This window comes from Bufo bufo, chromosome 4 (genome assembly GCF_905171765.1).
Source record: "Bufo bufo chromosome 4, aBufBuf1.1, whole genome shotgun sequence".
Taxonomy (NCBI): domain Eukaryota; kingdom Metazoa; phylum Chordata; class Amphibia; order Anura; family Bufonidae; genus Bufo; species Bufo bufo.
The window spans coordinates 407920148-407946811 of record NC_053392.1 but is presented as its reverse complement, the minus strand read 5'-3'; the positions used below and the strand labels follow the sequence as shown (position 1 = coordinate 407946811).

At 46.8% G+C, this 26664-nt stretch overlaps 1 protein-coding gene and 1 long non-coding RNA gene across 4 annotated transcripts in view; both read left to right on the top strand.

Annotated features, from left to right (window-relative positions):
• The window catches only part of PDE10A (phosphodiesterase 10A), a 384127-nt gene that overhangs the window by 151777 nt on the left and 205686 nt on the right, over positions 1-26664 (top strand). The window lies entirely within an intron of this gene.
• LOC120998583 lies at positions 853-25069 on the top strand. Its single transcript, XR_005778437.1, has 3 exons — positions 853-863; positions 5865-5871; positions 24966-25069. It is a non-coding gene; the product is annotated as an uncharacterized LOC120998583 (long non-coding RNA).

Here is a 26664-nt window from a genome sequence, read left to right as displayed (position 1 = left end):
GGTTTCCGAGATATTGCGCACTTGATTTGCTGAAACCCCGCCCACTTTCCACCCCATGTTTTCAAATTTCAAAAAGAAATACACCATTCGTTTGTGCTGCGTTTGTGCTGAGTTTGTGCCGCAAAAATTAATGTTTGCGCCGCTTTGGTTTCCGAGATATTGCACGCTTGATTTGCTGAAACCCCGCCCACTTTCCACCCCATGTTTTTAACCCTGACCCTAGACCCCCCCAGGTGTGCTGCAGCTTGCCTTCCTCCCCACAACTTTTTTTGGGGCACAAGCATATTATTTTATTTTTTTCTGCGTACGCTGACTGTGGCCGGGACTCTTAGCGTCCGGCCACTGTTATCGCATCGCACACCCCACCGCTAATCAACTTCGGACGGTTGATCAGCGAGTTTGAATTATAATTTTTTTTTTTATTCACATTTATTGGCCTTTTTTTTATTTAAATTTTTTTATTTTTTTTGTCTGTTAGGTTTAGGATAAGTTCGCAAACACCCGTCCCCCCACACACACGCACACCAAATAAAGTTTCACGCACACACACTCCCCTATGGCCCGCCGGATGTTCTGGGCTGAGGAGGCATACGCCCAGCTTGCCTCCGAGTCCAAGAGCCCCAGTGAGGACGAGGATGACCCCACTTTCCTTTTGTCATCCGCGTCCTCCTCATCATCTAACGATGATGATGAGCCCCCAAGGCGGCGGAGACGCCGCCAGGTGGAGCAAGGGGGCCACCATGCTAGGGACCCTGTGGCCCACCCTAGTACGAGCAGCTCTGGGGCTCGTACTAGTTTTCCGCCTCACCAGTTAAGTCCACCGGAGCCCCCTACCGGTGAACTTGTCTGGTATACCCCAGAGCGTTTTGAGCCCGTGATTCCTGATTTTGTAGGCCAACCAGGAATCCAGATTTCCACAGTGGGCTTCACTGAATACGACTACTTTAGTCTTTTTTTCAGTGACCACTTTGTGAATCTGATGTTGGAGCAGATGAACCTGTACGCCCAACAGTTCATTGCTCAACACCCGGGCTCCTTTTTGGCTAGGCCCGGTGGCCGGACTCCGGTCTGTGCAGCCAAGATGAGGACATTTTGGGGCCTCGTGCTGCATATGGGCCTAGTCAAGAAACCTAGTGTCAGGCATTACTGGAGTGGGGACGTCCTCTACCAGACCACACTCTACTGTATGGCCATGACACATACCCGGTTTGAAGCCATCCGGAAATGCCTGCATTATGCAGATAATGCAGCATGTCCCCCCCAAAGGTGATCCTGCCTATGACCGCCTGTACAAAATCAGGCCGGTCATCGATCACGTTGGGGCCAAATTTGTGCAGGCCGATGTACCTGGAAGGGAGGTTGCGGTTGATGGTTCTCTCATTGTTTTCAAGGGGAGACTCATTTTCCGCCAGTATGTTCCCTCTAAGCGGGCGAGGTATGGCGTGAAGCTGTACAAACTTTGCGAGAGTACCTCAGGCTACACTTACAAGTTTCGTGTGTACGAGGGGCGAGATTCCCGTATTCAACCCCCAGAATTTCCCCCCACTCTGGGTGTTAGCGGGAAACTTGTGTGGGACCTTATGCACCCACTGCTAGATAAGGGTTACCACCTGTACATGGATAACTTTTATACTAGTATCCCCTTGTTCCAGATCCACGTCCGCTTGTGGGACCGTGCGGAAAAATCAATGCAGCCTCCCTGCCCATCCCCAGAGGTGAGACCCGTGCCCTTACCAGTGAAAACCTGTTGCTGGTCAGATATAAGGACAAGAGGGATGTCCTTGAACTGTCCACAATTCACGGTAACGGCATCACCCCTGTCCCTGTGTGAGGTACCGCGGCAACGGTCCTCATGCCCGATTGCATCGTCGACTGCAATCGGTATATGGAGAGTTTATCTATCTGATCAAGTCCTCAAGCCATATAACGCAATGCGCAAAACCCGGGCATGGTACAAAAAAGTTGCGGTCTGCTTGGTGCAAGTTGCCTTGTACTGTCCCGTAGTGCTGGCAACACAGGGACATTCCTTCAATTCTATGAGGCAGTCCTCAAGGACCTTATCTTTTCTGACCGGGAAAGAGCAGGCCGGAGTACCTCGGGAACTGGAGGCGCCCGGATCGTCCCTGGCCAACACTTTTTCCAGGTGTGGTCCCCCATACTGGAAAGAAGGGAAGGACCCAAAAAAGGTGCAGAGTGTGTCACAGGAAGGGGATACGGAAGGACACCACTACTCAGTGTGACACGTGCCCGATCATCCGGGCCTCTGCATTATTGGTTGCTTCAGGGAGTACCACACTTCCATGGAGTACTAAATTTATGTTCCCCTTTCCCAATTTAGCCACTGACAATCGGATAAAAAACTATGGTTCTCAGACTTGAGACACTAAAACAAAAAATTTCCAAAATATTTAGTAAAACTAAAAAAAAAAAAAAGTTTACATATAGGGTATAGCCGCGTCTGTAAGAATCTGCTCTATAAAAATACCCCATGACCTAACCCCTCAGATGAACATGGAAAACTAGTACGAGCCCCAGAGCTTCTCGTACTAGTGTGGGCCACAGGGTCCCTAGCATGGTGGTCCCCTTGCTCCGCCTGGCGGTGTCTCCGCCGCCTTGGGGTCTCATCATCATCGCTAGATGATGAGGACGCGGATGACAAAAGGAAAGTGGGGTCATCCTCGTCCTCACTGGAGCTCTCAGACTCGGAGGCAAGCTGGGCGTATGCCTCCTCAGCCCAGAACATCCGGCAGGCCATAGGGGAGTGTGTGTGTGCGTGATAAACTTTATTTGGTGTGCGTGTGTTTGGGGGGGACGGGTGTTCGCGAACTTATCCTAAACCTAACAGACAAAAAAATAAAAATTAAATAAAAAGGCCAAAAGGCCTGATCAACCGTCTGAAGTTGATCAGCGGTGGGGTGTGCGATGCGCGAACAGTGGCCGGACGCTAAGAGTCCCGGCCACAGTCAGCGTACGCAGAAAAAAAATTAATAATATGCTTGTGCCCCAAAAATAGTTGTGGGGGGGCAGGAGGGGGGCAAGCTGCAGCACACCTGGGGGGGTCTAGGGTCAGGGTTAAAAACATGGGGTGCAAATCAAGCGTGCAATATCTCGGAAACCAAAGCGGCACAAACGAATGGTGTATTTCTTTTTGAAATTTAAAAACATGCGGTGTAAAGTGGGCAGGGCTTCACAAAAATCTAACGCGCAATATCTCAGGAACCAAACCGGCACAAACGTTCATTTTTGCGGCACAAATGCAGCACAAACGAATGGTGTATTTCTTTTTGAAATTTAAGAACATGGGGTGCCAACTTCACACAGGTCAAACACTTGCCCGGCTAGGCTCTAACTAACACAGAGTTTCCTGACTCACCTAGATCACAGTTCACACCCTGTGAACTCGTGCGGCTTTGTCAGCCAATGTCCCACAGCCTCCTGGCTGTACAGAGCACAGTATGCCCACTGTCTCCAGTTCACTGCTTCTTGTGGGGGATTGGGGCTCAGTAGTCCCCCCAACTCCAGGCTATCTCCCAGCCTCGTGGTCCCTCAGCCTTGCCCAGCTGAGACCACACAGACAGAGCCTTCCCAGGCCTCTGCTGCACACAGACTCTCCAGAGTGAGCCACACCCAGGATCCTGGAAATAGGATCCCTGGACATGAGCATGTCTCAAGTCCCGGACTGGAACCTGGGGAAACAACACCTCAATGTTCACATTGCCACATATCCCCCCCTCTGTTCAAACCTGTGGGGGTGAACACATGTACCAACTGGATGCTCGTGACAGGGCATCCGCGTTATGCTGCCATCTTCCGGCTCAACGTTCCCCCTCGAAGAGATGGCCAGCGTCACATGCTTCCCTTTATTTTGCCAGATCCAGGCCATCAGAGCTTGGTTTGTCATAAACACTGCCTTCCTACCTAGACTACAGTGTCTAAGGGCCTTCTCCGTAATCTCTTCGCTGGAGAACTTAGCTTTCTGGCTTGCTTCTTTTCTAGATTTCTTCTTAGTCCCACAACCTTTAACTTCCGCAATCTTTACAGCCGCGTTTTCCACGGGGAGCTCCCGCCTCCTCCTTTTGTTGGAGATCCGGCTGGTCAGTTTTAAACCACCCTTCAGCCGCTCTAATGTCACCTGGATATCAGGCAGTAGATCCTTCAGCTCACTTATCTCCTTCTGATTGCAGCTGTACTGACACGTCTGGTCATCTACCACTGCCTGGGTATAGGTCTCAGTCACTAGGCTGACGTCTCCCCACTTAACTCTCGTCACATCAGGTATAACTGTTGTCTGGTTGCTACTAGCAACTACTTTAATTTCGCAGTACCTTGACCTGGAAGCTTCTGTCTCTGAGTTGTCATCGGTCACAGCACATACGTCATATATACCGCTCGGGTCATTATCAATCCTGACCTCTAGGGCCACCGATGAGCTAATTCCCCCCTGGGACCCTTCCTTAGTAACCAACCAACATTGTGGAGACTGCATTTCCACCTCTGGTACACCCTCTAACCCGATCATATTCTCCTGCACATTCAAACAGTGAGCTGGAGCTGGGCTTTGCTCCACACTACTTACAGTTGCAAGAAAAAGTATGTGAACCCTTTGGAATGTTATGGATTTCTGCACAAATTGGTCTTAAAATGTGATCTGATCTTCATCTAAGTCACAACAATAGACAATCACAGTCTGCTTAAACTAATAACACACAAATAATTAAATGTTACCATGTTTTTATTGAACACACCATGTAAACATTCAAAGTGCAGGTGGAAAAAGTATGTGAACCCCTAGACTAATGTTATTTCCAAGAGCTAATTGGAGTGAGGTGTCAGCCAACTGGAGTCCAATCAATGAGATGAGATCGGAGGTGTTGGTTACAACTGCCCTGCCCTATAAAAAACACACACCAGTTCTGGGTTTGCTTTTCATAAGAAGCATTGCCTGATGTGAATGATGCCTCACACAAAAGAGCTCTCAGAAGACCTACGATTAAGAATTGTTGACTTGCATAAAGCTGGAAAGGGTTATAAAAGTATCTCCAAAAGCCTTGCTGTTCACCAGTCCACTGTAAGACAAATTGTCTATAAATGGAGAAAGTTCAGCATTGCTGCTACTCTCCCTAGGAGTGGCCGTCCTGTAAAGATGACTGCAAGAGCACAGCGCAGACTGCTCAATGAGGTGAAGAAGGATCCTAGAGTGTCAGCTAAAGACTTACAAAAGTCTTTGGCATATGCTAACATTCCTGTTAGCGAATCTCCGATACGTAAAACACTAAACAAGAATGGATTTCATGGGAGGATACCACCAAGGAAGCCACTGCTGTCCAAAAAAAACATTGCTGCACGTTTTGCACAAGAGCACCTGGATGTTCCACAGCAGTACTGGCAAAATATTCTGTGGACAGATGAAACCAAAGTTGAGTTGTTTGGAAGAAACACACAACACTATGTGTGGAGAAAAAGAGGCACAGCACACAGACATCAAAACCTCATCCCAACTGTGAAGTATGGTGGTGGGGGCATCATGGTTTGGGGCTGGTTTGCTGTGTCAGGGCCTGGACAGATTGCTATCATCAAAGGAAAAATGAATTCCCAAGTTTATCAAGACATTTTGCAGGAGAACTTAAGGCCATCTGTCCACCAGCTGAAGCTCAACAAAAGATGGGTGTTGCAACAGGACAACAACCCAAAGCATAGAAGTAAATCAACAAGAGAATGGCTTAAACAGAAGTAAATCTGCCTTCTGGAGTGGCCCAGTCAGAGTCCTGACCTCAATCCGATTGAGATGCTGTGGCATGACCTCAAGAAAGCGTTTCACACCAGACATCCCAAGAATATTGCTGAACTGAAACAGTTCTGTAAAGAGGAATGGTCAAGAATTACTCCAGACCGTTGTGCACGTCTGATCGGCAACTACAGGAAACGTTTGGTTGAAGTTATTGCTGCCAAAGGAGGTTCAACCAGTTATTAAATCCAAGGGTTCACATACTTTTTCCACCTGCACTGTGAATATTTACATAGTGTGTTCAATAAAAACATGATAACATTTAATTCTTTGTGTGTTATTAGTTTAAGAAGACTTTGATTGTCTATTGTTGTGACTTAGATGAAGATCAGATCACATTTTATGACCAATTTATGCAGAAATCCATATCATTCCAAAGGGTTCACATACTTTTTCTTGCAACTGTATATGCATTTCTTCAAACCTTTTGATTAAGTCATATAGCGCTTCATGAAACATAGCAGATGCAGAAAATAAAGTTTCATCATCATTTACATTTGTACCACCAGGGGGCGCTTCTCCCCTGACCACAACCTGCAATGGAAAAGATATATCACGGTCACCATATATTTCATATGACATCACATTTTCTTTTTGCATTTCCGCACTCTTGTCACCATCACTTTGCACTTTACCAGCACCATTGTTTTCAATGGTCAACATTCTTTTCCCATGGAGGTCAATGTGCAGCTCCCTTAGATCTTCACTTAAAGGGACAGGTACAGGTTCTGCAGGAGTTTCCTCACTATCTGCAGAAGTGTCTACCTTACCCCACAGCAACAAAACGATTTTACGGCCCAATAACACATTATGTATACGTGAAACTGCATCACGAAGTTCACCAGTCCCAGATTGCCCTGGAGTCTCACACTCTGGGAGAGCCACCGGACAGTCCATACCAACTCCATGAAAGTTCTGCGCATAGTTCTCAGCCACCCGACTGGCAGGTACCAGGACCACCTGGCTCTCTGCGTCCAACAACGCCTGGACTGGACTGCCCGTCTCCACAAGGTCACACATTGATGAAGCAGTCTCTAGTCCTGGTGTTTTTACACCCACTGGCTCGGCAGATAGCAACTGCTGCCGGCTCATACCACAGCACAGGGCTTCTGAGACATTAGGGCACTGGTCACCAACATGCCCAACCTCCAGAGCCCTGCTCCCTGTCATTTTAACTGCTGTATAAGAAACAACTGGAGCACTCTTACCCACAGCCGTCACGGGTTTGGTGCTCCCCAGTGTTGTACGCACGTCTCCACAGCAGTCATCTTCCTTCTCCAGGATGTTGGGAACCTTCAGCCCTTCGTTCCTGGTCATAGGACAATCAGGTGCACACTTTCCCACTTGGTGACATCTCCAGCAGCACTCTCTCTGTTGCCGGACAGCTGCATGCTGTCGTGGTTGGTTGCTCTTAGCAACAGCATTACGGCTTCTTTGCACATCCTCTCTAGGACTCTGTACACCTTGGCAGAAAACACTTGAACTCTTGAGCCGCACTGCTCTCCATCTCACTCTCTTCCCGTCGGTTGCCCTTGGCAACGGCATACACCACCTCTGCATCCAACCGCATCCCGAGAACCTGCAGTTCTTGGCTCCTAGTCACGAGGTCACTGCCCAGTTCCTCTGCACAGCGGTTACCATGGGAAACGCCTTGGGTTAGGAAGTCTCTTTGTTTGTCAAACCCGCACATGAGCTTATCCTGCTCCTGTTGCCACATCATTTGCCTTTGGCTAGCCTTCAGATTGGCCCGCATCAGCTGCTTGGTGAAATCCTCCATCCACCTCATATCAACTGACAGTCCTTCCAAACATGTCAGTATCTCTCACTGGCTTCTGGCCCTTAAAATCCTGCACAGTGTGCACCACAGAAAAAAAATGTCCAGATTAACACGAGCAGTTTTCCAGCAGCCGCTGCTCCTGCAAACCAGCAGGCTTCCAGCACTTTTACTTATCAGCAGGGACACCTGCCCGCATCCGACACCAATTGTAAGGGATCGCCTCTTATTCTGGGGTCATTCTCACAGATATGACTTTAGGACACCAGGTTTCAGGTCCAAACAGTGCATTTATTTTACACTCCAACCAATATCGGTCATCATGAAGTCGCAGCTTCACCGAACACATGTGACATCCACATAAAATAACAAACACTTGCCCGGCTAGGCTCTAACTAACACAGAGTTTCCTGACTCACCTAGGTCACAGTTCACACCCTGTGAACTTGTGCGGCTTTGTCAGCCAATGTCCCACAGCCTCCTGGCTGTACAGAGCACAGTATGCCCACTGTCTCCAGTTCACTGTTTCTTGTGGGGGATTGGGGCTCAGTAGTCCCCCCAACTCCAAGCTATCTCCCAGCCTCGTGGTCCCTCAGCCTTGCCCAGCTGAGCCCACTTGTACACAGCCTTCCCAGGCCTCTGCTACACACAGACTCTCCAGAGTGAGCCACACCCAGGATCCAGTAGCAGGATTAAATAGGATCCCTGGACATGAGCATGTCTCAAGTCCCGGACTGGAACCTGGGGAAACAACACCTCAATGTTCACATTGCCACAATGTGCTGAAAACAATTATGGTAGATGGGGATGCTTTAAATACAAATGATGTTGTATCCCAGCCATATATGATTTAATAGTACTATAAGACAGCTTCAGGTGTGAGTGGCAAAATGCACCAAATGCCAGTAGATAAGATATATATCCTGCTCCCCCTGACGGGTGCGTTCTCTTAAATTTACAGAATGACACCCAAGCTTTCTTATACATCCTCAAGGTGTTATCGGATAGCGATCTAGTCATGAGAGACCTAGCAGTGGTAAAGTGAGCCGCTAGTCCATCACTAACTGGTCGAACTCTGGAATGGTTGCTGGTGTGCGGTCTGCCTGTGGAGAGACCTGAAAGAAGAGCGACAGGTTACCCCTAGATAAAGCATCCGCCACTACGTAAGCTTGCCCCCTAATGTGATCGCATATAATATGGAAATTATATTGAAGTGATAACCATACGAGTTTCCTCACAAATGACATAATCTGAGCGGAGGCCGATCTACCCTTAGTGAGTATCTCTACTAAGGCCTAAGTATCTCTGTCAGGAAGAGAACTGACTGATTCCTACATAGTGGGCCCCACACCTGAGCTGCTGCCACCAGCGGGTATATCTCGAATAATGAGGAACACCTGGTGAAGCCCTCCAACCTGACCACCTCCGCTGGCCATTGGTCTGCCAACCACCTATGACCAAAAATAGCTGCAAAGCCTACTAAGGATGAGGCATCCCTATGAACTACTGGAGATTTACTTGAAACTGACGGACAAATAATGATATGCCGTTCCAATGTGACAGGAACTGATCCTACATGACTAAATCCGCCATCACATTCTGATCTATGACTACCAGGCTATCTTGATCGTGAGCATGTTTCAACAGCTTTAATAGTCTAGCAATGAACGACCTGCCTTGTGGAATGATGCGTGTAGCGAAGTCGAGCATGCCAAGCAGTGACTGGAGAGCTGCTTTGGTGACAGTCCTGACGCGTGCTAACCTGTGAACTGTCTCCTTAACTCTAATCAATTTGTCCTGCGGGAGACTAGCTTCCATACTAATAGTGTTTAACCCCTTAAGGACCGGGCTCATTTTCACCTTAAGGACCAGGCCATTTTTTGCAAATCTGACCAGTGTCACTTTAAGTGCTCATAACTTTAAAACGCTTTAACTTACCCAGGCCGTTCTGAGATAGTTTTTTCGTCACATATTGTACTTCAGGTCACTGCTAAAATTGGGTCAAAAAAGTTAATTTTTTTGCATAAAAAAATACAATTTTTACCAAAAATTTTGAAAAAATAGCAAATTTCAAATTTTCAGTTTCTCTACTTCTGTAATACATAGTAATACCCCCAAAAATTGTGATGAATTTACATTCCCCATATGTCTACTTCATGTTTGTAGCATTTTGGGAATGATATTTTATTTTTTGGGGATGTTACAAGGCTTAGAAGTTTAGAAGCAAATTTAGAAATTTTCTGAAATCTTCAAAATCCCACTTTTTATGGACCAGTTCAGGTTTGAAGTCATATTGTGAGGCTTAGATAATAGAAACCTCCCAAAAATTCTAGAAACTACACCCCTCAAGGTATTCAAAACTGTTTTTTCAAACTTTATTAACCCTTTAGATCTTCCACAAGAGTTATCGGCAGATGGAGAAACAATTTTGAAATTTCTATTTTTTGGAAAATTTTCCAATATAATAATTTTTTTCCAGGAGTAAAACAAGGGTTAACTGCCAAACAACACTCAAAATGGGTTGCCCTGATTCTGTAGTTTGCAAAAACACCCCATATGTGGTCGTAAACTACTGTTTGGCCGAATGGTAGCACATAGAAGGAGGGGAACACCATATGGGTTTTGGAAGGCAGATCTGGCAGGATTGGTTTTGTTTATACCATGTCCCATTTGAAGCCCCCTGTTGCACCCCCAGAATAGAAATTTCAAAAAAGTGACTCCATCTAAGAAAGTACACCCCTCAAGGTATTCAAAACTGGGTTTACAAACTTTGTTAACCCTTTAGGTGTTCCACAAGAGTTAATGGCAGATGGAGAAACAATTTAGAAATTTCTATTTTTTGGAAAATTTTCCAATATAATCAATTTTTTCCAGGAGTAAAACAAGGGTTAACTGCCAAACAACACTCAAAATGGGTTGCCCTGATTCTGTAGTTTGCAAAAACACCCCATATGTGGTCGTAAACTCCTGTTTGGCCGAACGGTAGCACATAGAAGGAGGGGAACACCATATGGGTTTTGGAAGGCAGATTTGGCAGGACTGGTTTTGTTTATACCATGTCCCATTTGAAGCCCCCTGTTGCACCCCCAGAATAGAAATTTCAAAAAAGTGACTCCATCTAAGAAAGTACACCCCTCAAGGTATTCAAAACTGGGTTTACAAACTTTGTTAACCCTTTAGGTGTTCCACAAGAGTTAATGGCAGATGGAGAAACAATTTAGAAATTTCTATTTTTTGGAAAATTTTCCAATATAATCAATTTTTTCCAGGAGTAAAACAAGGGTTAACTGCCAAACAACACTCAAAATGGGTTGCCCTGATTCTGTAGTTTGCAAAAACACCCCATATGTGGTCGTAAACTACTGTTTGGCCGAACGGTAGCACATAGAAGGAGGGGAACACCATATGGGTTTTGGAAGGCAGATTTGGCAGGACTGGTTTTGTTTATACCATGTCCCATTTGAAGCCCCCTGTTGCACCCCCAGAATAGAAATTTCAAAAAAGTGACTCCATCTAAGAAAGTACACCCCTCAAGGTATTCAAAACTGGGTTTACAAACTTTGTTAACCCTTTAGGTGTTCCGCAAGAGTTAATGGCAGATGGAGAAACAATTTAGAAATTTCAATTTTTTGGAAAATTTTCCAATATAATCAATTTTTTCCAGGAGTAAAACAAGGGTTAACTGCCAAACAACACTCAAAATGGGTTGCCCTGATTCTGTAGTTTGCAGAAACACCCCATATGTGGTCGTAAACTACTATTTGGCTAAACGGCAGGACATAGAAGAAGGGGAACACCATATGGTTTTTGGAAGGCAGATTTTGCTGGACTGGTTTATTTACACCATGTACCCTTTCAAGCCCCCTGATGCACCCCTAGAGTAGAAACTCCATAAAAGTGACCCCATCTAGGAAACTACGGGATAAGGTGGTTGTTGTTTTGGGACTATTTTTGGGGTAAATTTGATTTTTGGTTGCTCTATTTTACTCTTTTTTGAGGCAATGTAACAAAAAAATTTAATTCTAAAATTGTTTCTACATTCGCGATTTAGTTTTGTGGAACACCTAAAGGGTTAACATAGTTTGTAAAGTAACTTTTGAATACCTTGAGGGGTGTAGTTTCTTAGATGGGGTCACTTTTTTGGAGTTTCTAGTCTAGGCTACATCAGGGGGGGCTTCTAATGGGACATGGTATAAAAAAAAAAACTGTCCATCAAAATCTGCCTTCCAGAAACCGTATGGAGTTCCCTTCGTTCTATGCCCTGCCGTGCGGCTATATAGCCATTTACGACCACATATGGGGTGTTTCTAACCAGAATCGGGGCAATAAATATTTAGTTTTGTTTGGCTGTTAACCCTTGCTTTATTACCGGCAAAATGGATTCAAATTGAAATTTTGCCCAAAAATGGGTGTTTTGGCACAGTTTTTATTTAATATTTTTAACACCGTTCATCCGAGGCGTTTGGTCAAAAGTTATTTTTATAGCGACGACTTTTACGCACGCGACGATGCCCAATATGTATGGCTCTCAGACTTTGGAAACACTAAGCAGGCATCCTAAAACTGCGGCCCTCCAGATGTTGTAAAACTACAATTCCCACCATGCCCTGCTGATGGCTGTAGGTTGTCTGGGCATGCTGGGAGTTATAGTTTTACAACATCTGGAGGGCCGCAGTTTGAGGATGCCTGCACTAAAACTAATATTTTTTGGGGAAAGAAAAATTGTTTCCGTGTCTCCAAAGTCTGAGAGCCATAGTGTTTTATGTTCTCTAGTGGACTGTTGGGGATTATAAAAATTTAGTACTCCATGGAAGTGTGATAGTCCCTGAAGCAATTGATAATGCAGAGGCCCGGATGATCGGGGCACGTGTCACATTGAGTAGTGGTGTCCTTCCGTATCCCCCTCTTGTGACACACTCTGCACTTTTTTTGGGTTCGTCCCTTCTTTCCAGTATGGGGGACCACACCTGGAAAGTGTTGGCCAGGGACGATCCGGGCGCCTCCAGTTCCCGAGGAACTCCGGCCTGCTCTTTCCCGGTCCGAAAAGATCAGGGCCTTGAGGACTGCCTCATAGAACTGGAGGAATGTCCCTGTGCTGCCAGCGCTTCGGGATAGTACAAAAGAGTTGTACATGGCAACCTGTACCAAGTAGACCGTAACTTTTTTGTACCATGCTCGGGTTTTGCGCATGGCGTTATATGGCGTGAGGACTTGATCAGAGAGATCAACTCCTCCCATATACCGATTGTCGCGGTACCTCGCACAGGGACAGGGGTGGTGCCGGTACCGTGGATTGTGGACAGCATAAGGACATCCCTCTTGTCCTTATACCTGACCAGCAACAGGTTTCCACTGGTAAGGGCACGGGTCTCACCCCTGGGGATAGGTACCTGGAGGGGGTAGGCAGGGAGGCCGTGTTGATTTTTCCGCACGGTCCCACAAGCGAACGTGGATCTGGCGGCAAGGGACCTGAACAAGGGAATGCTGGTATAAAAGTTATCCACGTACAAGTAGTAACCATTATCCAGCAGTGGGTACATAAGGTCCCACACGAGTTTCCCGCTAACACCCAGAGTGGGGGGACATTCTGGGGGTTGAATACGGGAATCTCGCCCCTCGTACACACGAAATTTGTAAGTGTACCCTGAGGTACTCTCACAAATTTTGTATAGCTTCACGCCATACCTCGCCCGCTTTGTGGGAATGTATTGGCGGAAACTGAGTCTCCCCTTGAACGCAACGAGAGACTCATCAACCGCGACCTCCCTTCCAGGTACGTAGGCCTCCATGAATTTGGCCCCAAAGTGATCGATGACCGGCCGTATCTTATACAGCCGGTCATAGGCAGGATCACCTCGGGGTGGACATGCTGCATTATCGGAATAATGCAGACATTTCCGGATGGCCTCAAACCGTGTACGTGTCATGACCATACTGTACAGTGGGGTCTGGTATAGGACGTCCCCACTCCAGTATTGCCTGACACTGGGTTTTTGGACTAGACCCATATGCAGCACGAGGCCCCAAAATGTCCTCATTTCGGCTGCACTGACCGGCGTCCAGCCACCGGGTCTAGCCAAAACTGAGCCTGGGTTTTGAGCGACGAACTGTTGGGCGTACAGATTCGTCTGCTCCACCATCAAATTCACCAGTGGGTTACTGAAAAAAAAACTAAAATAGTCTATTTCAGTAAACCCCACTGTGGGAATCTGGATTCCAGGATTGCCAGCAAAATCCGGAATCTCAGGCTCAAAGTCCACTGGGGGACACCAACTAAGTTCATCGGCAGGGGGCTCCGGTGGACTTATTTGGTGGGCCGGGAAACCAGTACGAACCCCAGGGCGGCTCGTACTAGGGTGGGCCACAGGATCCCTAGCATGTGGGGCCCCTGGCTCCGCCTGGCGGCTCATCGTCATCCGATGATGATGAGGAGGATGCGGATGATAAAAGTAATGTGGGGTCATCCTCATCCTCACTGGGGCTGGTGGGGGGGTGGGGGGGCTGGTGGGGGGGGGCAAGTGGCAGGGGGGGTCTGGGTTAGGGTTAGATGGATAGATGGAAGTTTGGAATAAAAGTACTTTTTTTTTTTTTTTCTAACTTACTTTTCCCTTCTTTCCCTGCCTAACGGTGCCTCTCCCTCACTGACCCTAACCTACCTGGGTGGCGATGGGTGCAGGAGGGTGATGTATGCCGATTAGGGGGACGCAGGAGCTGGTGCTGGACGATGCTGCACGGTCAGGGTGCTGGACAGGAAGAGGAGGGGAGAGAGGAGCGCAGGAAGTTTGAATCTCGCGCCTCTCTCCCCTGCACCAATCAGCACCCTGGACAGCGGCGTTCAGCACCAGGGCCAGCACCGCCTCTCCAAATCCTCGGACTGCGATAGGTGGTGTATTATTACGCCACTGATCGCAGTCTTTTTCCGGTTCATCGGGTCACAGGACACCCGAATGGACCGGAAACGCAGAAAACCGCAGGTCTGAATTGACCTGCGGTTTTCTGCGATCGCCGATACGGGGGGGGGGGGCAAATGACCCCCCCTGCGTTGTTACGGGATGCTGGCTGAATGATTTCAGCCGGCATCCCGTTCCGATTAACCCCCGCGGCGCCGGAATTCCGATTTTACCGGTACGTCCTTGGTCCTTAAGGACTCGGGAAATAGGGCGTACCGGTACGTCCTATGTCCTTAAGGGGTTAAGCAAATGCCAAGAAACGTAATGGTAGTGTCAGGACCTTCCAACTTGTGCGGGGCAACAGGGACCCTGAGATCTGAAAACATCGCTTGCAGCACCTGTAGGTCCTGAGGCGCATGGTTCGGGTATTCTATTAACAGAAAGTCATCCAGATAGTGAATGACGTGGTTGACCCGGAACAGTTCTTGAAGTATCCAATGCAGGGCTATGGCAAACTGGTTAAAAATCCAGGGACTAGATTTTGAACCAAAGGTCAATTTGTTAGCGAAGTAGTACTTATTTGACCACTTAATCCCATACCATTGCCACAACTCTGGTTGGACAGGGAGCAACTTAAAGGCATCAGTAATGTCGGCCTTAGATAGCAAAGCTCCCCTACCCAGACTGAGAATAACCTGAATAGCTTCATCAATGGATGCATATCTCATTGAAAATTCCTCTGAAGGGATTAATGAGTTAAGGCTAGGTACCGGTAAAGAATGTGGAGCTGACAGGTCATAGATTAGCCTCTTTTTATTGCTAAATTTGCCAGCCACTACACCAACTGGGTTAATCCTCCAACAATCGAAGGGTGGTTGATCAAATGGCTCAATGAGATACCCCTTATTCAGCTCGGCCTGAATAAGCTGAGAAACGGCTTCGGGATCCTTCGAGGCTGACAGTAGGTTCTTACATTCATAGTTGGACTGAGGAAGGGCCAGTAAGCCTGTATGGAAACCTGCTGACAAACCCTTAATGATGAACTGCACCCAGTTGGTATCTGGATGAGAACCTAGAAAAGACTGAAGGAGGCCGACATTCACCACGCCTAGTCATGCCGGTTCCTGGTTTCTCTGTGGGCAAGATGCCCGGGAGTGGGCTCTGAAACATATCGCACATAAATGCAATAGCCTACATTGGTTGAAATGACAGACCACCAAATTAAAGTTATTACAGATTTGGGATTTGCCCAAATACTTGATGGGTCGCCCCAACTTGTCCACCCCCGATGCAGTCCTGCTGACTGACGGCCCAGGAGTACTACTAGCCTGTGACAGAGCTGGGTTATCACCGACTGAGCAGCAGTCCGTCATATGCGAGTATGAATTACATTTGGAGCAGGCTGAGGCTTTGAGCCAGGCAAAGTGTCTACAGAATAGCTCTGTATCAATATTAGACCAATCCACCGTATGTTGGAATTGAACCAACGCCGCTGCAGCTTTTGCTTAGAGAGAACGGTGATAGTCGTAAAAAGCTGACCCACCATACTTATAAGCCAAATCCACCACCTTGTACATATACAGGTCTAACTCTTCCCTGCGCTGAGAATTACCTGAACAAACAACATCCCTATATAAGCTGAAAGCTAAAACAAACTCTGGGATGCTGAGTTTCCTGTTCAACGGTCTTTGGATTTGAGCACAACCGAAACCTCACCACAGACTATGGTTTTGTTGTCCGGTGCCTCATGTGCTGCTATTAGCAAAGATGCTAAATTAATATCCTTGCCATCAATTATATCCTGCCTAATGTTGGCAGGAATAAAATGAAAAGGTGCTATAGAGGGTGTTAGACCTGACCCACCAGTTATACTATTGCAGGAACTAGAAGACCCCACCGCACTCTGTGCCATCAAACGAGTAGCTGTATTGCCAGCTTCGACCTACTCTAATCTAGTTTGAAAGTCCGACATAGATGATGCCATAGAGTTGATGGCCACGTGCAGGTGGATCGTAGCTATGGAAACCGTCTCCTGACTCTGGCCCGCCGGATCTGAAGACAGCAAACGAAAGAGTTCAGCCTTCCTTGCGGATGCTGGGAATGGGATGCCTCTTTTGGTCAGCTCTGCCATCAACTTGGGCACTGTCCACGATCTTAACGACTGCCTGGAGTCTCTTGCTGAACCTGATGCCACGTTTGCACGGGAAGATAATGTGTCGCCCACCATGGATTCTTGAGACATCTTAACTAAAACATGACATGGTTAATGTAGAACAGAAAAACCCACCACCTGAATTCACCTAAGCCAAGACGTGCTAAGAACCATCGTATCTGCACACGTGACTCTTACCCAGCACACAAATCACCCTACAAGCCCCCAGTGGCAGAACCGGAAGATGTGGATACCATAGAACTTACTGTGAAGCACCCAGCGAGTATCGGCTGACCCATGACAGCGAACTAAGGCATGCAAGACGTCAACTGTAGTGATAACAGGACCTGAACCTGTCTGTAGTCGTGACAAACGTATCGAATCGTTGCCTGTAGTCGTGACAGGACTTAACGTATCTGTGGACGTGACAGACATGTAGACAGCTATGTGTATCTAGGACGTAACATGCGTATCGAAGCGTGTGGCTTGTAGTCGTGACCGGTTATAACGTCGTTGTGGACCTATCAGACATCTTCAAGTCCTATGTAAAGCTATGTGTTGAAAATGTTTTTTTTTTTTTTAATCACCCGTGAGTTGTGGAAGACTACCATAATAGTACTATACCTGAAGTTGTTTGCTTGTGGATGCAGAAACAGCTATAAGACTAAATACATAAACAGAGTGTTAGCTCCTACTGGCTATAACCTAAACTACCCTACTCTAAGATAAAACGTGGCTTACATGACCCGGATGCCTGCGTGTCAGATAAATACGCAGCCGCTTCTAATTGCAGAGATCCTTATATGCCGAGAATGGGAAACCCGTAGATCTAGAAAAAGCACAGTAGTGCTATAAGTAAGTCAAAGTCAGTATTGACTTAATAATAAATCAGATTATTATTTGTTTTTATAAAAAAAATAATAATAATAATATATATATATATATATATATATATATACAGTACAGACCAAAACTTTGGACACACCTTCTCATTCAAAGAGTTTTCTTTATTTTTATGATTTTGAAAATTGTAGATTCACACTGAAGGCATCAAAACTATGAATTAACACATGTGGAATTATATACATAACAAACAAGTGTGAAACAACTGAAAATATGTAATATTCTAGGTTCTTCAAAGTAGCCACCTTTTGCTTTGATTACTGCTTTGCACACTCTTGGCATTCTCTTGATGAGCTTCAAGAGGTAGTCCCCTGAAATGGTCTTCCAACAGTCTTGAAGGAGTTCCCAGAGATGCTTAGATGCTTAGCAATTTATTGTTCTACATGTCTTTGATAAAAAAAAAAATGGTTTGGGTAAAAGTTATAGCGTTTACAAACTATGGTACAAAAATGTGAATTTCCGCTTTTTGAAGCAGCTCTGACTTTCTGAGCACCTATCATGTTTCCTGAGGTTCTACAATGGCCAGACAGTACAAACACCCCACTAATGACCCCATTTCGGAAAGTAGACACCCTAAGGTATTCGCTGATGGGCATAGTGAGTTCATAGAACTTTTTATTTTTTGTCACAAGTTAGCGGAAAATGATGATTTTTTTTTTTCTTAGAAAGTCTCATATTCCACTAACTTGTGACAAAAAATAAAAACTTCCATGAACTCACTATGCCCATCACAAAATACCTTGGGGTGTCTTCTTTCCAAAATGGGGTCACTTGTGGGGTAGTTATACTGCCCTGGCATTCTAGGGGCCCTAATGTGTGGTAAGTAGTTTGAAATCAAAATGTGTAAAAAATGACCTGTGAAATTCTAAAGGTGCTCTTTGGAATGTGGGCCCCTTTGCCCACCTAGGCTGCAAAAAAGTATCGCCGTACTCAGGAGAAGTTGGGCAATGTGTTTTTGGGGTGTCATTTTACATATACCCATGCTGGGTGAGATAAATATCTCGGCAAAAGACAACTTTTCCCATTTTTTTATACAAAGTTGGCATTTATACAAACTTGGCAAGTCACTGCGGTGGGGCAGACTGAACGCAAGTGTGCGCACAAGATCAGGCCTGATCGGGCGAACACTGCGTTTTTTTTTGTAGAGCCTATAAAACATGTTCTATTCTTGATCCGCAAAACACATACGGACGTCTGAATAGAGCCTTACAGGGGGGTGATCAATGACGGGGGTGATCAGGGAGTCTAATATGGGGTTATCAAGGGTTAATAAGGGGTTAATAAGTGACAGGGGAGGGTGGTCTTTAGTGCTACTTACAGAGCTGCCTGTGTCCTCTGGTGGTCGATCCAAGCAAAAGGGACCACCAGAGGACCAGGTAGCAGGTATATTAGACGCTGTTAACAAAACAGTGTCTAATATACCTTTTTGGGGTTAAAAAAATCGCATCTACAGCCTGCCAGCGAATGATCGCCGCTGGCAGGCTGTAGATCCACTCGTTTACCTCCCGATCCTGTGAACGCGCGCTCCTGTGTGCGCGCGTTCACAGGAAATTTCGCGTCTCGCGAGATGACGCGTCGAAGAGGAACAAATCGACCACCTCCGGAACGCAATCCTGCGTTAGGCGGTCCGGAGGCGGTTAAATTAGAGGGGCAAAGGTTTAAAAGTAATATCAGAAAGTATTAATTTACTGAGAGAGTAGTGGATGCATGGAATAACCTTCCTGCAGAAGTGGTAGCTGAAAATATAGTGAAGGAGTTTAAGCATGCATGGGATAGGCATAAGGCCATCCTTCATATAAGAAGGGGCCAGGGGCTATTCATAGTATTCAGTTTATTGGGCAGACTAGCTGGGCCAAATGGTTCTTATCTGCCGACACATTCTATGTTTCTATGATCACCATGCAGTACATGTACGTCACTGGTCCTTAAGTCACGGCCAGATATGACATACATGTACGTCATGGTTCCTTAAGGGGTTAAGGGACCAGTGGGAAGGGATAGAAGACATTAATGAAAGCTGTCATTATAAGGTAATTTCAGATATTTTGACAATAATTGACAGACTAAGGCTACTTTCACACCTGCGTTCAGGTGTCCGCTCGTGAGCTCCGTTTGAAGGGTCTCACGAGCGGTCCTGAACGCAGCCGTCCGGCCCCAATGCATTCTCAGTGGAGGCGGATCCACTGAGAATGCATCCGCCTGCCAGCGCTCCGTGAGCGGACACCTGAACGCTGCTTGCAGCGTTCGGGTGTCCGCCTGGCCGTGCGGAGGCGAGCGGATCCGTCCAGACTTATAATGGAAGTCAATGGGGACGGATCCGCTTGAAGATGACACCATATGGCTCAATCTTCAAGCGGATCCGTTCCCCATTGACTTTCAATGTAAAGTCTGAACGGATCCGCTCAGGCTACTTTCAGACTTAGAAAATTTTCTAAGTTATAATGCAGACGGATCCGTTCTGAACGGATGCAAACGTCTGCATTATCGGAGCGGATCCGTCTGATGAAACATCAGACGGATCCGCTCCGAACGCTAGTGTGAAAGTAGCCTAACTCTGGCATACATGCCTAGCTCTAATAAACTAGCAAATAAAAATAAATATGACAGTTACACTTTAAGTTTAAATCCCCCTGTCCCAAGTTTACATACAAGTATATAAAAAATATTAACCTAGCAGTTATCGTTTGAAAATGTCTGAACTATTAAAATATATATTTTTTTATTTCCTGCACAGTGAATGTCAGCAATGGAGAAAGCAATAAAAACACATGATTCACCATTTTGTGGTCACCCTGTCCCCCCAAAAAAGTGGAATAACAGTGACCACAAAGTTGTACATACCCTGAAATGGGACCAATAAAAACTACAGTTCGTCCCACAATAAAATAGCCCTCATATAGCTCTGTAGACTGAAATATTAAATTGAAAATGGCAATGCAAAGAAAAATTCAAATTTGTAAAAAAAAATTTTTTTAAGTGATAAAACAAAATAAATGCAAATTTGGTATAATTGTAATCGTATTGAGCTACTGAATAAGGACATTATGTAATTTTTAGTCTACAATGAACCCCATAATGTCAAAACCCCAGAAAAACTGGGTGGATTTTTTTTCAATTTTACCCTACAAAGATTTTTTTTTTCCAGACATGTTAAATTAAATGGTACCCTTAAAAATGCATCTTGTCCATCGAAAAATAAAGCCTCATATGGCTATGTGAAAGTAAAAAAAAAAAAAAATTATGGTTTTTAGAATGTGGGGAGGAAAATCAAAATGAAAATAGGCTCGGGCCTTAAGGGGTTGAGAGGGAACAGGTCACAATGTATCAGAAAAATATTGATACTAAGTGTATAAACCCTAGTTGTGCCACATTGTGCTAAAATTGCACCAGTTTGTGCCACTTTTTAGACAGATTTTAGGCCCCGACATGTTAATAAATCTGGACCAGTGTCTTTGTCTGCAGACTTTCTCTCCCTCCTTCTCCTTTCCACCAAACATCTAAGCTGGTGGGTGGGACTCTGTTCCTGCTTCATCTTATGCTAGGACAGACAGTAGCCTAAGGCCTCATGCACACGACCGTTCAGTTTTTTTGCGGTCCGCAGATCCGCAAAAAACGCAAACCGCCCGTGTGCCTTCCCCAATTAAAGGAACGGGCGGCCCATTGTAGAAATGCCTATTCTTGTCCGCAAAACGGACAAGAATAGGACATGCTATATTATTTTTGCGGGGCCACGGAACGGAGCAAAGTATGCGGACAGCACACGGAGTGCTGTCCGCATCTTTTGCGGCCCCATTGAAGTGAATGGGTCTGCACCCGAGCCGCAAAAACTGCGGCTCGGATGCAGACCCGAAAAACAGTCGTGTGCATGAGGCCTAAAAGGGAAGTTTTATGTAATTTGGAGGGGCAAGCCCATTGGAGGATAACCTGGTCTTTGTAGGCCTCTTTCCCATGGGCGAGTTTTCCGCGCGGGTGCAATGCGTGAGGTGAACTCACAAAAGGGGGAGCCAATACAATATATGGCAGCTTTTTACAATTAACATCACAACCAATGAATAGTGTCTTATAATCAAACTAAAATGCATACGCCCACAGGTGCAACCCCATTTGGACACCCACAAACTTTTGGACCCACTTCAATCTGGATTCCGCCCTGGCCACGGGACAGAAATGGCGCTCCTCAAAATATGGGATGATGTCCTCGAAGCAGCAGATGAAGGAGAATCATGCCTCCTGGTGCTGCTGGACCTCAGCGCATCTTTCGACACAGTAAATCATCAAACCCTGCTCACTCGTCTCACAGAAGTTGCCGGAGTCGCAGACTCGGATCTACCCTGGTTCGCATCCTTCTTGGAGAACCGATCCCAGAAAGTGAAACTAGGAGCCTTCACCTCAGAAGCACGTAAAATCACATGCGGAGTCCCTCAAGGATCACCCCTGTCGCCTGTGCTCTTCAACATCTACCTCCGACCACTCCTCAAAATCATCACCAACCAAGATCTGCTCTATCATTCCTACGTTGATGACACCCAACTTTACTTACGCATTACCAACAAAAAAGATTAATACCACGCCCTGGAAATCTGCCTCTTATTGATCGATGAGTGGATGACTGAGAGCTCTCTAAAACTCAATGGTTCCAAAACAGAACTCCTCTTCCTTCATGCAAACCGAAACAAAAACTCTAGCATGACATGCACGCCACCCACCATCCTCGGACAAACCATTACACCCAGCACCAAAGTCAAAAACCTCAGAGTCACAAATAGGATCAGTAGTCAGTGGATCCCATCATCTTCTTCGCCTGCTGCGCAGACTCATTCCCTTCATCCCTGAAGGAGACGCAGCAGCAGTAGGAATAACCATCAATTCCCGACTGGACTACGCAAACTCCCTCTATCTAGGACTTCCCAAATACCAAATTTCACGTTTACAAGTTGTCCAGAACACAGCCGCCAGACTGATAACTGGAAAAAAAAACTGGGAATCTATTACTTCGTCCTTGAAGACCCTCCATTGGCTACCCGTGAAGGATCGGATCAAATTCAAGACCATCTGCCTCACCCATAAATGTACACAAGGGTCGCCCCCTCCGGTCAGCTAACCAGAACCTCCTCCATATCCCCAAGACCCGCTACAAATCAAAAGGCGAACGAGGGTTCGCAGTCCAAGGACCCCGGCTATGGAACACTCTACCTGCGGAGATCCGCTCAGAAGAAAACCATCTAGCCTTCAGGAAGAAGCTCAAGAACCATCTCTTCTGAAAGCACAGGCGGTCAAGGGCTGCAAAAGAGCCTTGAGGCAATTTAGTTTGCAATTGTAGCGCTATATAAGTTATTCATTCATTCAGGTGCATGACATGTGCTCACCTTAAACAGTGCATCACAGTATTGTCCGTTCATCACGGCCAACGGGACTCACATTGCGCGTCTCCAGAGGCGCATTGCGCATGTCAGTGCTATCATCCACAAGTGTTCAGGACCTGGGGAGCACACCGATCATGTGACCCTGGTCACATCATGGTCATGTGAAGATCACATGACCACATACAGTAGGTGAACCCGATTTTGTGTCAATCTCGCTCTCTTTCTCGGCGAGATTGAGCACCTACGAGCCCCATCGCGGGAGCCAGCGCTGAGCTGGCTTGCCGCGATGGAGACAGAGCCGTCATAGAAGCGACGGGAGATCCGACTTGGATTCCCGCCAATTCTACACGTGTGCGGCGTTTGTTATGAATCCTGAGGGGGAAGTCCCCGCCGGATTTTAAATAAAAATCCGGCATGGGTCCCCCCCTCAGGAGCATACCGGGCCCTTAGGTCTGTTATGGGTTGTAAGGAGAGCCCCCCCTACGCCGAAAAAAACGGCGTAGGGGGTCCCCCTACAATCCATACCAGACCCGTATCCAAAGCACGCTACCCGGCCAGCCAGGAAGGGAGTGGGGACGAGCGAGCGCCCCCCCCCCCCCCCCCCTCCTGAGCCGTACCAGGCTGCATGCCCTCAACATGGGGGGGTTGGGTGCTCTGGGGCAGGGGGCGCACTGCGGCCCCCCCACCTCAGAGCACCCTGTCCCCATGTTGATGAGGACAGGGCCCCTTCCCGACAACCCTGGCCGTTGGTTGTCGGGGTATGCGGGCGGGAGGCTTATCGGAATCTGGGAGCCCCCTTTAATAAGGGGGCCCCCAGATACCGGCCCCCCACCCTAAGTGAATGAGTATGGGGTACATCGTATGGGGTACATTTTTATTTAAAATCCGAGATCTCGCGAGACGAAGAACCGGGGTGCGCCGAGTCAACAACGGAGAGCGGCGAAGACAGAAGGAGAACCCCGGAGAGTTGAGAAGACCCCCCGGATAGCGGAGAAGACCCGTCGGGATAGCGGAAGAAGAAGAGCCCCCCCTGGTAAAAGAGCTAATAAAGAAGACAGGGGGCGGCCTCCGGAGCAGAAAAATAAAATATTTTAATACACTGTGTGGTTTATTTGTGTTTTTACCACTTTTCTTGCAGGTGAATGGGTAGGGGTACGATGTACCCCATACTCATTCACTTAGGGTGGGGGGCCGGTATCTGGGGGCCCCCTTATTAAAGGGGGCTCCCAGATTCCGATAAGCCTCCCGCCCGCATACCCCGACAACCAACGGCCAGGGTTGTCGGGAAGGGGCCCTGTCCTCATCAACATGGGGACAGGGTGCTCTGAGGTGGGGGGGCCGCAGTGCGCCCCCTGCCCCAGAGCACCCAACCCCCCCATGTTGAGGGCATGCAGCCTGGTACGGCTCAGGAGGGGGGGGGGGGCGCTCGCTCGTCCCCACTCCCTTCCTGGCTGGCCGGGTAGCGTGCTTTGGATACGGGTCTGGTATGGATTGTAGGGGGACCCCCTACGCCATTTTTTTCGGCGTAGGGGGGGCTCTCCTTACAACCCATAACAGACCTAAGGCCCCGGTATGCTCCTGAGGGGGGGACCCATGCCGGATTTTTATTTAAAATCCGGCGGGGACTTCCCCCTCAGGATTCATAACAAACGCCGCACACGTGTAGAATTGGCGGGAATCCAAGTCGGATCTCCCGTCGCTTCTATGACGCGCTTGCTGGGATGTGCTGTCACTATTCCAGTGAGTGCGAGATCTCGGCACCATGTCGCCGAGTATCAGCGCGACGCTGTCGTGCTAAAAGCACAATATCACAAACACCTACTGTAATCTCCTCCTAGTCTCCTCCTGTTCATCCACATTTAAATATGCATGGGATATACGCGAGATCCGGGCGCATAAATGTGAATCTTGATATACCTAGCGAATATTTATATAAACAACCGTATCCCCATGTAGCCAGGGGTAAAAATGGATGCGTATAAATACCATATCGATCCGCTGCCCTATCTATTTAAGCACAGTACAATGCATGCTATAACCATATTCCGATACTAGTGTAGATTACATAAATTATTGGAGATTGTATAAACCAGAGGAGGTCAAACCGCGGCTCCCCAGCCGCTGCAACACCACAAATCCCACCATGCCCCGCTGCAAGCTAATAGCTGTAAGCAGACTGGGCATGCTGGGAGCCGCAATCCCACAGCAGCTGTAGAGCCACAGTCCGCCCACCCCCGGTATGGACTAATAGAATATAAACCACACTGAATTAGAGCCAAAAAGGCACAATTTGATAGGCCAAAAAGGCCTTAGTATCAAGTCCTACCACATCTGGAGGCCGCAACAGGAGTCCCAATATCCGGAGACAGACTGAGATGCTTCAATAAAATGCTGTAAAAAAAGTGTAAAATATATCAGGTTACAATTGTGACATAAATATATCCATATAAACACTAAAAATCATAAAAAACAAATGCATCCACCTATACTGGATCAGATATACCACATAAATCCATATTATATCCACTTACTGCACTAAATCTATTCAATGTTATTCACATTGAACTCAATGTTGAGTCCATAGGGCTGCACAGAGTTCAGTGTGAAAAGCCACTGTAACTCTTTTTTCCCGAGGATACGCCCTCTGTCCCCACCTCTTCTAAGGGAACCTACCGAGTCCATCACCCTGAACCTGAGCTGGTTGACACAGTGACCACATTCCACAAAGTGTTTAGCTACTGGCTTATCCATTGTCTGTTTTCTGATCGTGCTCTTATGTTTATTAATACGTTCCCTAATCTCCATCGTGGTCTCTCCCACGTATATCATGCTGCACGGACACTGTAGGATATAAATAACATCTCTCGATCTACAGGTATAATACTGTTTGATTTTATAAAAGTCTTCCCACTGTAGGGATGGGCAAAGGTATCGCACCTTAATAAGATTACCACAATTGCAGCAACCTAGGCATGGAAAGTTATCCATTTTCCTAGGTGTTAGATACTGCTGTCCATCCCCACGTATTTCACCCACATCAGATTTCACCAGTCTATCACCTAAACTGGCACTTCTTTTATATGACATTAATGGAGGATTAGTGAACCCGCGTATTGAAGGTTAACCTCTCTGTAGTATATGCCACTGTTTCCTGAGAATGTTGGATATAGCCCCACTATGCGTACCAAATGTAGAAACAAAGGGAATGCTTTTACCAATCTTAACAGTAGATGTGGAATGAAGTGTGGTCTCTCTGTCAACCAAACCCACCTTAACTCTGGTACTCTGCAATAATTTTCTTGGATAGCCTCTCTCTGCAAATGTCTTACCCATCTCTTTAGTTCTCACTTCAAATGTCTCATCCTCTGATACCACCCTCCTTACCCGTAGCATCTGGCTCCAAGGGAGCAAGTCAAGCATACGTCGGGGATGGTTACTGTCATATTTTAACAAATTATTTATATCCGTTGGTTTCTGAAAGAGGTCTGTCTTCAATCTACCTTCCTCTACATATACCCTAACATCTAGAAATTGTAACTCTTTTTGAGAAGATGTCACCGTAAATTGTAGGCCCGGGATCCCACCCTTCAGAAGCTGATGAAACTCATCTAGCGCATCCATAGTACCGCTCCAAGTCATAAAAATGTCGTCGATGTAGCGCCATCAGCACAGGACTTCACCAAGATGTTCAGAATGATGAACCAGTCTGTCCTCCACCTCTGCCATGAAGATGTTGGCATAAGTTGGGGCCACATTGGACCCCATCACCACACCCCGTTGTTGTTGGAAGAAGGTGT